General features: G+C 36.8%; 1 pseudogene; it reads right to left on the reverse strand.

Annotated features, from left to right (window-relative positions):
- Positions 1–7,629: 7,629 nt before the first annotated feature.
- Positions 7,630–8,587, reverse strand: LOC117029093 (ADP-ribosylation factor-like protein 6-interacting protein 1; annotated as a pseudogene).
- Between the last annotated feature and the right edge of the window lie 2,185 nt (positions 8,588–10,772).

Raw genomic sequence — 10,772 nt, forward strand, 5'->3', positions numbered from 1 at the left:
ATGACACATTGGACCACTTGGATTTAATTGATATTTTCAGAGCATTTCACCCTAAAGCTGCAGAATACATGTTCTTCTCAAGAGCACATGGAACATTTTCCAAGATAGACCATATGTTAGGCCACAAAACAAGTCTTGATAAATTTAAGAAAACTGAAATCATACCAATTGTCTTCTCTGACCACAGTGCTATGAAATTAGAAATGAACTACAGAAAAAAAACTGGAAGACACACCAATTAATGGAGGATGAATAATATGTTACTAAATAATGAATGGGTCAAGCAGGATATCAAGGAAGAAATCAAAAGATATCTCGAGACAAACGAAAATGAAAACACGACGACCCAAAATCTATGGGATGCCACGAAAGCAGTCCTAAGAGGGAAATTCATAGCTTTGCAGGCCTACCTAAAGAAACAAGAAACATCACTAATCAATAGTTTATCTTCACACTTAAGGGATGTGGAAAAAGAACAGCAAAATAAGCCCAAAGGGAGTACAGGGAGATAATAAAGATCAGAGCAGAAATAAATGAAATAGAAACCAGAAAAACAATACAAAAGATCAATGAATCCAAAAGTTGGTTCTTAGACAAGATAAACAAAATCGACAAACCTTTAGCCAGACTCATTAAGAAAAAAGAGAGAAAGTACCCAAATTTATAAAATCAGAAATCAAAGAGAAGTGACAACAGACATAACAGAAATACAAAAAAAATTAAGAAATTATTATGAGCAACTATATGCCAACAAATTTGACAATCAGGAAGAAATGGACAATTTTCTAGATGCGCACAACCTTCCAAGGCTAACTCACGAAGAAACAGAAAACCTGAATAGACTGATTACCATCAGGAAAATTGAGTCAGTAATCAACAATATCCCAACAAACAAAAGCCCTGGACCAGATGGCTTTACAGGTGAATTTTACAAAACGTTCAAAAAAGAATTATCACCTATTCTCCTCAAGCTCTTCCAAAAAATCCAGAAAGAGGGAAGGCTCCCAAACACTTTTTACGAAGCCACTATCACCCTGATCCCAAAATCAGACAAAGACACTCCAAAAAAAGAGAACTACAGGCCAATATCGGTAATGAACATAGATGCAAATATCCTCAACAAAGTATTAGTGAACAGATTTAGCAATTCATTGTAAAGATCATACACCATGATCAAGTGGGATTCATCTCTGGTATGCAAGGGTGGTTCAACATCCGCAAATCAATTAATGTGATACACCACATTAACAAAATGAAAAATAAAAATCACATGATCATATCAATAGATACACAAAAAGCATTTGATAAAATCCAGCAGCCATTTATGATAAAAACCCTTAAGAAAATGGGAATAGAGGGATCATATCTCAACATAATAAAGGCCATATATGATAAACCCACAGCTAACATCATACTCAATGGGGAAAAGCTAAGACCATTCCCCTTAAGATCAGGAAGAAGGCAAGGTTGCCCACTTTCTCCACTTCTATTCAACATAGTGCTGGATGTTCTAGTCACAGCAGTCAGACAAGAAAAAGAAATAAAAGGCATCCAAATCGGTAAGGAGGAAGTAAAACTGTCATTATATGCAGATGATATGATACTATATAGAGAGAACCCTAAAGACTCCACCAAGAAGCTATTAGAGCTGATAGATGAATTTAGTAAAGTAGCCGAATACAAAATTCATATTCAGAAATCAGTTGCATTTGTATATACCAGTAATAAAACATCAGAAGGAGAAATTAAAAAAAACAATTCCATTTACAATTGCTCAAAGACTATAAAATACCTGGGAATAAATTTATCCAAAGAAGTAAAAGATCTGTACTCAGAAAATTATAAGACACTGAAGAAAGAAATGAAAGGAGATACAAATAGATGGAAACACATACCATGTTCATAGATAGGAAGAATTAATATAGTTAAAATGTCCATACTGCCTAAGGCAATATACATATTCAACGCAATTCCTATCAAACTACCAATGACGTTTTTCACGGAAATAGAACATATAATCCTAACATTTATATGGGACCATAAAAGACCCCGGATAGCCTCAGCAGTCTTGAGAAATAAGAACAAAGTGGGAGGTATAACAATACCTGACTTCAAATTATACTACAAGGCTACAGTAATCAAAACAGCATGGTACTGGCATAAAAACAGACACATAGATCAATGGAACAGAATAGAGTCCAGAAATAAATCCATGCCTATATGGCCATTTAATCTACGACAATGGAAGCAAGAATGTACATTAGGGTAAAGACAGTCTATTCAATAAATGGTGCTGGGATACATGGACAGATACATGCAAAAAAATGAAGCTGGCCCACCTCCTTACACCATATACAAAAATAAATTCAAAATGGCTTAAAGACTTAAATGTAAGATCTGAAACCATGAAATTCCTAGAAGAAAATATAGGAAGAAACTTCGCAGACATTATCCGGAGTAAGATTTTCACTGATATATCTATCCCCCCGCGCAAGGGAAGTACGAGAAAAAATAAACATGTGGGATTACATCAAACTAAAAAGGTTTTTCACAGCAAAGGAAACCATCAATAAAACAAAAAGGGATCCTACTGAATGGGAAAGATATTTGCCAATGATATATCTGATAAGGGGTTAATATCACAAATTTGTAAAAAACTCACTCAACTCAACTCCAAACAAACAAACAACCCAATTAAAAAATGGGCAGAGGACATGAAGAGAAATTTTTCTAAAAAGGACATACAGATGGCAAACAGACATATGAAGAAATGCTCAACCTCACTAACCATCAGAGATATACAAACAAAAACCACAATGAGATACCACCTCACCCCAGTCAAAATGGCTATTATCAATAAATCAACAAAGAACAAGTGCTGGCACGGATGTGGAGAAAAGGGAACCCTTGTGCACTGTTGGTGGGATTGCAGATTGGTGCAGCCACTATGGAAAACAGTATGGAGGTATCTCAAAAATCTGAAAATGGAACTGCCTTATGATCCAGCAATTCCACTCCTAGGTAACCGGAGAAAGCCAAAACTATAATTCAAAAATCTTTATGCACTCCTATGTTTATTGCAGCACTATACACAGTAGCCAAGACATGGGAACAACTGAAATGCCCATCAGTAGATGACTGGATTAAGAAACTGTGGTACATTTATAGAATGGAATATTATGCAGCCATAAAGAAGAAAGAAATCTTACCATTTGCAACAACATGGATGGACCTAGAGAACATTATGTTAAGTGAAATAAGTCATACAGAGAAGGACAAATACCATATGACCTCACTTATATGTGGAATGTAAAGAAAAGAATAAGTGAATGAACTAATCAGAAACAGTTTTGGAGACAGAGTAAAAAGTGAGGGTTGCTTGATATGGGGGGCGTGTGGATAAAGGGGAAGGTGAGGGGATTAGAAAACAGTCAGTAACCACAAGATGGCTGTGGGGTGTTGAAAATTAATTTGGGGAATGTAATCAATAATGTTGTAAAGATTTTGTAGGGTATCTGATGGACACTTGTCTCATTGGGGAGACCACCTCAGGGATGATGTGGATGCCTGATCACTGCATTGTACACCTGAAGCTGAAGCTGAACAATAATGAATGTCAACTACAAGTTTATATATATATATATATATATATATATATATATGTATATATATATATATATATACACACACATATATATATATGTATATGTATATATATATGTATATGTATATACCTACAAGAAGCGGAGTACAGCATTAGGAATAGAGACAGTGGAAATGTAATGGCTCTGTACGATGTCAGAGGGATAGTGGATGGGGGGAGGGGTGTTCACACAGTGTGAAGGATATAAATGATAAACGCCTAAGTATTATTTGTCTTGTGCACCTGAAAGTAATAAAAAAAATTGTGAATACATTTGCTAACGAAAGCCTATGTTTCTAAAGTTTATGAAATGTATTTGCCAATCTAAAGAATACTAGTTGCTTACTTTTCAGTTGTCACTAGAAATTAAGGTTTCTAAGGGTTAAGAATTTGAATTAAGAGGAAGGAAAATGTATGTTTTTGGTAATGGAAAGTATAAGGTATAGAGATACATTTTTGAGAAAATTAAAAGGAAGTGGTTTGTCCTAACGTTGGTTAATTCTGAATGAGTATGAAGAGGCAAACTAAAAAGGGACTAGGAAAGTTGTAGAAGATTTGTGAAGAGAAATCTGGAGACGATTTTATATGTAGTTACGCTGAATAAGACTGGAATAAAATTAGGTAAATGAATTTAAAAATCAAAAGTAAGCTGATTCAAAACCAGAGGTTGGTTCTTTTTTAGTCTGTTAAAAAGAAAAAGGTTTTCCTGTATATATTGTTTTTCTCCAGATAAGATATTATGAAAAGTTTTTTACCTAGAAAGGAAAGATTCTACGTTTTATTAAAATAGTTCTGTGTATTTTATTATTGTCTTAACCTGGCCCTTGATTACTTAAGAAAACAATCTCTCAATCCTAAGAACTAAAGTTTTGCTAACCTGTATTTATATTTGATATCTTTTGTTGTCACTTTGAGTAAATGAATAATTTAACATTGTTTCATAATGATATATAATCTTTTTGGTCAAGTATGTTTGACAACCTTCCCATGGTTCAAATTTTAAAAGGAGACTTTTTCTTTTTCTTAACCTGGAAATGGCTTTGAGTTATTCAATGGGCCCCTGGTATTAATACCTCAAAGATTTGCTCTCTCTCTTTCTCCTGATAAAAGGAAATTTTTAACTAATTAGGCATATTTGATATGCTAAAATTACATGGGAAGCTTTGTCAAATTAAAAAATAGTAATTATTTTGTATTTGTATACATATATTCTTAATACTAAAATGGATGTTCTAGAGATTATATAAACATCTCCAAGAATCTACGAAGTTCTGATATAATTTCATTTGTAATTCTAATTGTCATCTTAAAATGGTATATGTTAGAGAGAAACAAATTTCTTTGTCAATTGCATTATAATCAGATATACAACCATGTCATTTTAAGTTGTGCCATTTACAGACAGTCGTTGTTTCACTCTGATACTTTTACAAGTATGTTTCATCTTCAGAAAGATCCATGGAGAGGACTCTTGACTTATTCTAGAATGCAGGTTTCTGAGAATAAACTTTCAGATTATACTGGATGAAGATTGAACTGGATGAAGATTTATAGAACTCTAAGGAATAACTGGATTCATGAGATACTGGCAGGATCACGATAAACTGATAAATTGATTATATGGGAGTGAATGAACTGAGGGTAATTATTATTTTTATAACTTTTTGTGTGAAATTGCTGTTTTTTTTAATTAAAGTTCATTGGGGTGACAATTGTTAGTAAAATTGCTGATTTTTAATCTTTTGTTTTCCAGATATAATGAAACTTGTTTCTCTTAACTTGACTTAGAGCAATTTGGTAAATTATAACTATGTAAGCAATATTAAAATATTTATATTTTTCTCCCTACTTGATCCCTCCAGAATTTGGAAAATCTTAATGAAAGAGTATTATTATTTTCACGGCAATAGTGTTGTTTGCATAAATTCAATAAGAATCTGTTCTCTTTATAATAGGACACAATTGGAAACTGGCTTTATTACCAAGGTCTTGACTGGAATGTCATGTTTAAAAGAGATGTGCATAGAGCTGGATTTCACCAGAAAGCTTTAAAGAATTAAGATTGACTTTGGAAGCCAATAAAAGCCCCTTGGAAAAACAGCCTGGTACCTTGCTTACATGGTTCACAGCAGTCTTTCCAGGTAAGAAATGAAGATTGCTTTCTAAGAGATGGAAAAGGAAGAACCTCAGGACATTTGGGGGACCCCAAGAACCAGAGGAATTTACCCAAATCTATAGGTATTGCAGGTGAAGTCTGATGGCAACTATGTGGCATGGCTTCTTAGCCTTGAGAGGCTAAAGTTAAATCTGGAGTTTCCTTATGAAATTCCAGCAAAGCAGATTTTAAAAAGCTTATATGATAAATTGCTATTTTTTCCTTAGATTCCAGCTTTTATTCCCCCCCCTTTTCACAAAAGTAAGTAGAAGAAATAATAGAGGATTAAAACCATAAAAGTAGTTAAATTGGTGGAGCACATACACACAAAAAAATCCAGATAAGAAGACAGGCTTATTTACAATGAGGAAACACACGTAAATTAAGGTAGTTTGTGGTTTTCATATGAAACATTTTAAAAAATCAAACATATGCTACATGGGGGCCACTGTTTACAGCAATATTGAAGGGGAGAAAACAGCACTTATTTAGGGATATACCACAAAGTCCAAGTTTTACAGCATCAGTGCAATAAATTCACAAAACTATATTATAGCTAGTTAATCAGAATTTAAGAATTGTTCCCAAATATGTCACATTTTCGGCCCTCAGAGGTTCGTTCCTATAGATTTCAACTACTCTAAATTTCTAGCTATTAAGAGGGTCAATGATTCTAAGACACTTTCCAAGGAGTTACAAAATCTCTGTAGACCTAAGGACATCTAACATCTCCACAAGTCTGCTCTCACCGACAGCCCTTGTTCTCTTCTGAGAAATATCTAGGAAAAAAGTCAGACGCCAGTGTAGTCACCACTTCCTAAGCCAAATCTATGAGGACAAATCAGCCAACATTACTGTAAAATGAGAATCTTGAGGCTTACCTTTAAAGGCTTGTTCTGGTTTTGAAAAGTTACTAGGATAAGATTACTTTCTACTGAATCTTGACTAAACACAGAAAGACTTTTGTCCTTTATCGGCTGGTCTTGGAGTGAAGGTCACAGACACCAGTCTTAACTTCTTATGTACTTTAGTTTCAGTCAGCTGAAAATCTGAAATTAAAAGTATGCTAAAAATCCTAAATCCAGCTTTTGGAAGCCTGCTATTAAAAAGCCTTTAAGGACCTACTAACTTGAAGTCTAAGTGCAAGGGGACAAGAGCTCTAAGCCTGTCAGATTCCCCATATTGGAAGAAGTGTCAATGTTTCCTACAAATTGCTAAATTTTGCACAAGAGAGAAACCAACACATACTAGCATATGGAGTTAGTTTCATTTTGTTCCATGAGGATTCTTCTTCCATGGTATAGAAACAGAACGAGGAATGAATCTTAATTGTTCTCTTCATCAGACTTGGTCTCTATATTTATGAAGTCAGACAGTTTTTTAAGCAGACTGTGGAAGCAGACAGTAGAACTAGCTTCTTGTAGCCACAGACCACTACACCTTGTGTATCTTGCTAAAGCAAAGATTAGCTTGAACAATTATCCAGTCACTGTTGACTGTACTAAAGGGTGAAGTTCACCACTATATTATTTTAAAGGAAGGTGCCTAACAGTAAGAATTCAATTAACCCCGGGGGAGAAAAATCAAAAGAAGTCATATTCATGAATGAGTTGTCTATATAAAGCCAACTGATGAGAATGCACCCAGCTATACTTGACATGAAGACACCACAAATAAAGCCTTACCTGGCAAGTCTGAATTTCTAGAAACTAAGGGCAAAAGAAGGGAGAGCAAAGAGCTACTCTGTAACATTTTAGTATACAAATAGTGTAATAGAAACTGTTCCCAGGGACAATGTATTCACCATTAATCACACTGAATAAAACAGATGTTATTCATTTTTCTTTTCTTTTTGTTTAAGAAGCTTGCTTATCTCCGTTTTGGTCATTCCAATGTACTTTGAAATGATTCCATGTTGGTTTAGTCTGGGAAGCAACAATAAGAAAGTCACTACCATGCAGGTGAGAAGAAGGTTGTGAACTTGCTATCCCACCCAAACAATAGCAGCAAGAAAAACAGTCATGGTCATGAAGTACATTTTCGGCTTTTTTTCTCTTAGTGTGAAGAGGCATTTCTACCAGTCCACAGCTCTGCGTCAAGTTTTTACTAGATTGCTGCAAAATAATTTCATGGAAACTTTGATGCTGCTCAGTGGTCCATTTATTGGAGCCAAACTGTCATGCAGGGCGGCCTGCGGGGTTTCAGCTCCCACTCCCCACATAAGAACGCAGGACACGGTGAGGCCGAAAAGGGACATCCATGGAGCCATAGGTAGGGGAGTCATACCACTATATTCTCGCTGGCGGCTGGGTTGGAGACACAGGAAGCAGGAGCCACACTGTTCTCAACCCTCACTGTTCCGCTTGCAGGCTCAGCCACCATCTTCTTGCTAGCCCCCATTTTCTGTTAGCGTAGCCACAGCAGTTATATTAGAGGCCAATAGCTCACTGGTTACAGCTGACGGCCAACTAGCCACAGCTGATGGCCATGCAATCACAGTTGATGGCCATTTACTACCTGAGCCAGCACCTTTCTATGTGAGGCCGAGAGCCTGGAAACTGCTTTCTGGGGCTCTGTCCCCACACAAACATGCTAAGCTCTAGAATGGGAACAAGGTAGTCAGCCAAGCACAAAAATATAACAAAACTGGAAACATCGGACAGAACAGATGCATCTAGATAGTAGATATTCAAAAACACCAAAGAAACCACACCCATGATGGCAGGTGGAAACCACGCTCTTTCCCATCGGAAGACTTTATCATCCATCAGCATCACTTCTCCCCATCCTTGAAGCTGCTCTTCCAGACTTGCAGTCTGTACAGCCAGCAGGTTGCTGCTGCGATTATCTCACTCCGCCAACTTCCCGGAGGAGCCGCCTCAGTGAGCACAAGCTGCCTTCCAAACCAGCCTTCCTCCGGGACCCTTATGGCAACTCCACCCTATAAATTGCTATTCTTATTGTATTTATACAAATAATCAGGCCAAATTTATTGAAATATAGACTTATATTAATCTTAATTTGGCTCTATTTGATTAAAAATGAGGGTGATTTTAGAGAGAAAAATTGTGTTTCGATAGAAACTATAATGTACAGTTGTGGATATTAGATTCAGTTCAGTTAATTGTCTTTAAAGTTATATTTTTTACCTATAAACTGGACTGGATCCTGAATTCTTCTAGCTTTCTTAAATATTTGGCTACAACCCTCCAAACTGATGACCAGAAGAATCTATCAGATTGTCACTGCCTGCCTTCATTTCAGCAAAAGAAGCTTTGAGTCTCACATCTAGAAATCTTGACTGACTACCATACAGACTCAGAAACTGTTTCATAATTTGCTCTGATCATTAACTTTTGTTTTTCTTTTGTTTTTATAGACACATCTCTTATTAAACACTTGATTGCTTGCTTACACAACATAGGCCTCATTTTGGGAGCCCATCTGCATCACCACCTCCTGAAATGAGACTCAACCACTTAACTGAACTGACATTCTCGGGACTGAATAATTGAATCAGGGAAATAGGGAGCAATCTACCAACTTGGTTTCTGGAGTGTGAAACTTTTATCAAGTTTCAAAGGCGGGACTGAAGGGAACCAAAATTTTGCAAACCTGAAGCTGCTTTTTTGGGTTATTGATTTTAAGCTGTTTATTAAGAAATGAGAGTCAGAAAGAACCTTTGAGCCTCACCCCTTTCCTGTCCAAAAGATTCAGACAGAAAAACCCGCTTTAGGAAGGGACCCTTGGCTTAATCACCTTAATAATCTTCACCCTAGCATTACTGAGGCAGACTCCAAGCCTGTTAGCTAGATACCCGGTTTCCCATTGTTTCTGAATTGCCCACCAAGAATGTTCCTGCTATATATGATCCGCTCTTCCTCAACTACCTGTAAATTGCACATTCTCATTTATGAAACCTAGTTCCCCACCCCCCAACTTTCTCCTTTGTCCAAAAATTTCATATATAACCAATGTTGCCTCACTGTCTTTGAAATGTTCATGCTTATATGAATTCCCATGCACATGTATTAAAAACTTGATTTTCTCCTATTAATCCGTCTCTGTTAATTTGATTATTAGCCCAGTTAGAAGAAATTAGAAGTAGGAGGAAAAGTATTAATTTTTATAACCCTCAGAATTCTGGGGTACTGGTGATTAAAGTTTCAACATATGAATTTGGGGGGACACAATTCACCCCTTATCACTAGCTGTGTGACCTTGGCCAAGTCATTTCACCTCTCTGAACCTTGGTTTTTCCCCAGGGTAAACAGAGATGATATTTAAAATATTTAACGCTTGACAGGGACTCTGACTGGCCTCAAACTTTGGTGTCCTTAGTGCTACAGCAGATTCCTAGAGGCCCTCTGATATGCCAGACATTTACCCTTTGGTTGCTAGATTGCATGGGGAGGTCTGAGTGGGGGGGATTCCAAGGAAGGGATCAGGGTGGGCGTGGTGGGAGTGAAAGATGATAACAATCAGTACAGAGGTTTTTCAATGTTTAACAACTTGTACAACTCTATCTGTGCATGCCATCCGGATATCAGTCCTGAGTATATAATGCCTACCTTTATAGTCTAATTCCACCCACACAGGAGTGCTGACCTCTTCTCCAAACATTCACCTTGGTTTCTCTAAGGAAATCCTACAGGGCTCAGTTGTAGGGTCTTGAAAACCCTGCCACCCTAAGGCTCAAGAGCTTTTCTCTCCTCTTTAGTATAGCGTGGAGTTCACGAAGACAAGGTACCTGGTAGCTGTCTGAAAGGAGTGTTGTATGTCTACACCATCAGGGTGCAGCAGAAAGTTAAGATTCCAGTATGGGCTTAGCTTAGCTACCTCCTCACCAGTCCTTCCTCTTGGTGGGCCTCACTCTTCCCTCTGTAGCACAAGGGGTTGGACTGTCCAGTGTTCTGTGAAAGCCTTTGCTGAGAAGCCAAAAGGAATTTGAACAGTAATTGCTAAGTTAGAGGA

This window comes from Rhinolophus ferrumequinum, chromosome X (assembly GCF_004115265.2).
Source record: "Rhinolophus ferrumequinum isolate MPI-CBG mRhiFer1 chromosome X, mRhiFer1_v1.p, whole genome shotgun sequence".
Classification (NCBI taxonomy): Eukaryota; Metazoa; Chordata; class Mammalia; order Chiroptera; family Rhinolophidae; genus Rhinolophus; species Rhinolophus ferrumequinum.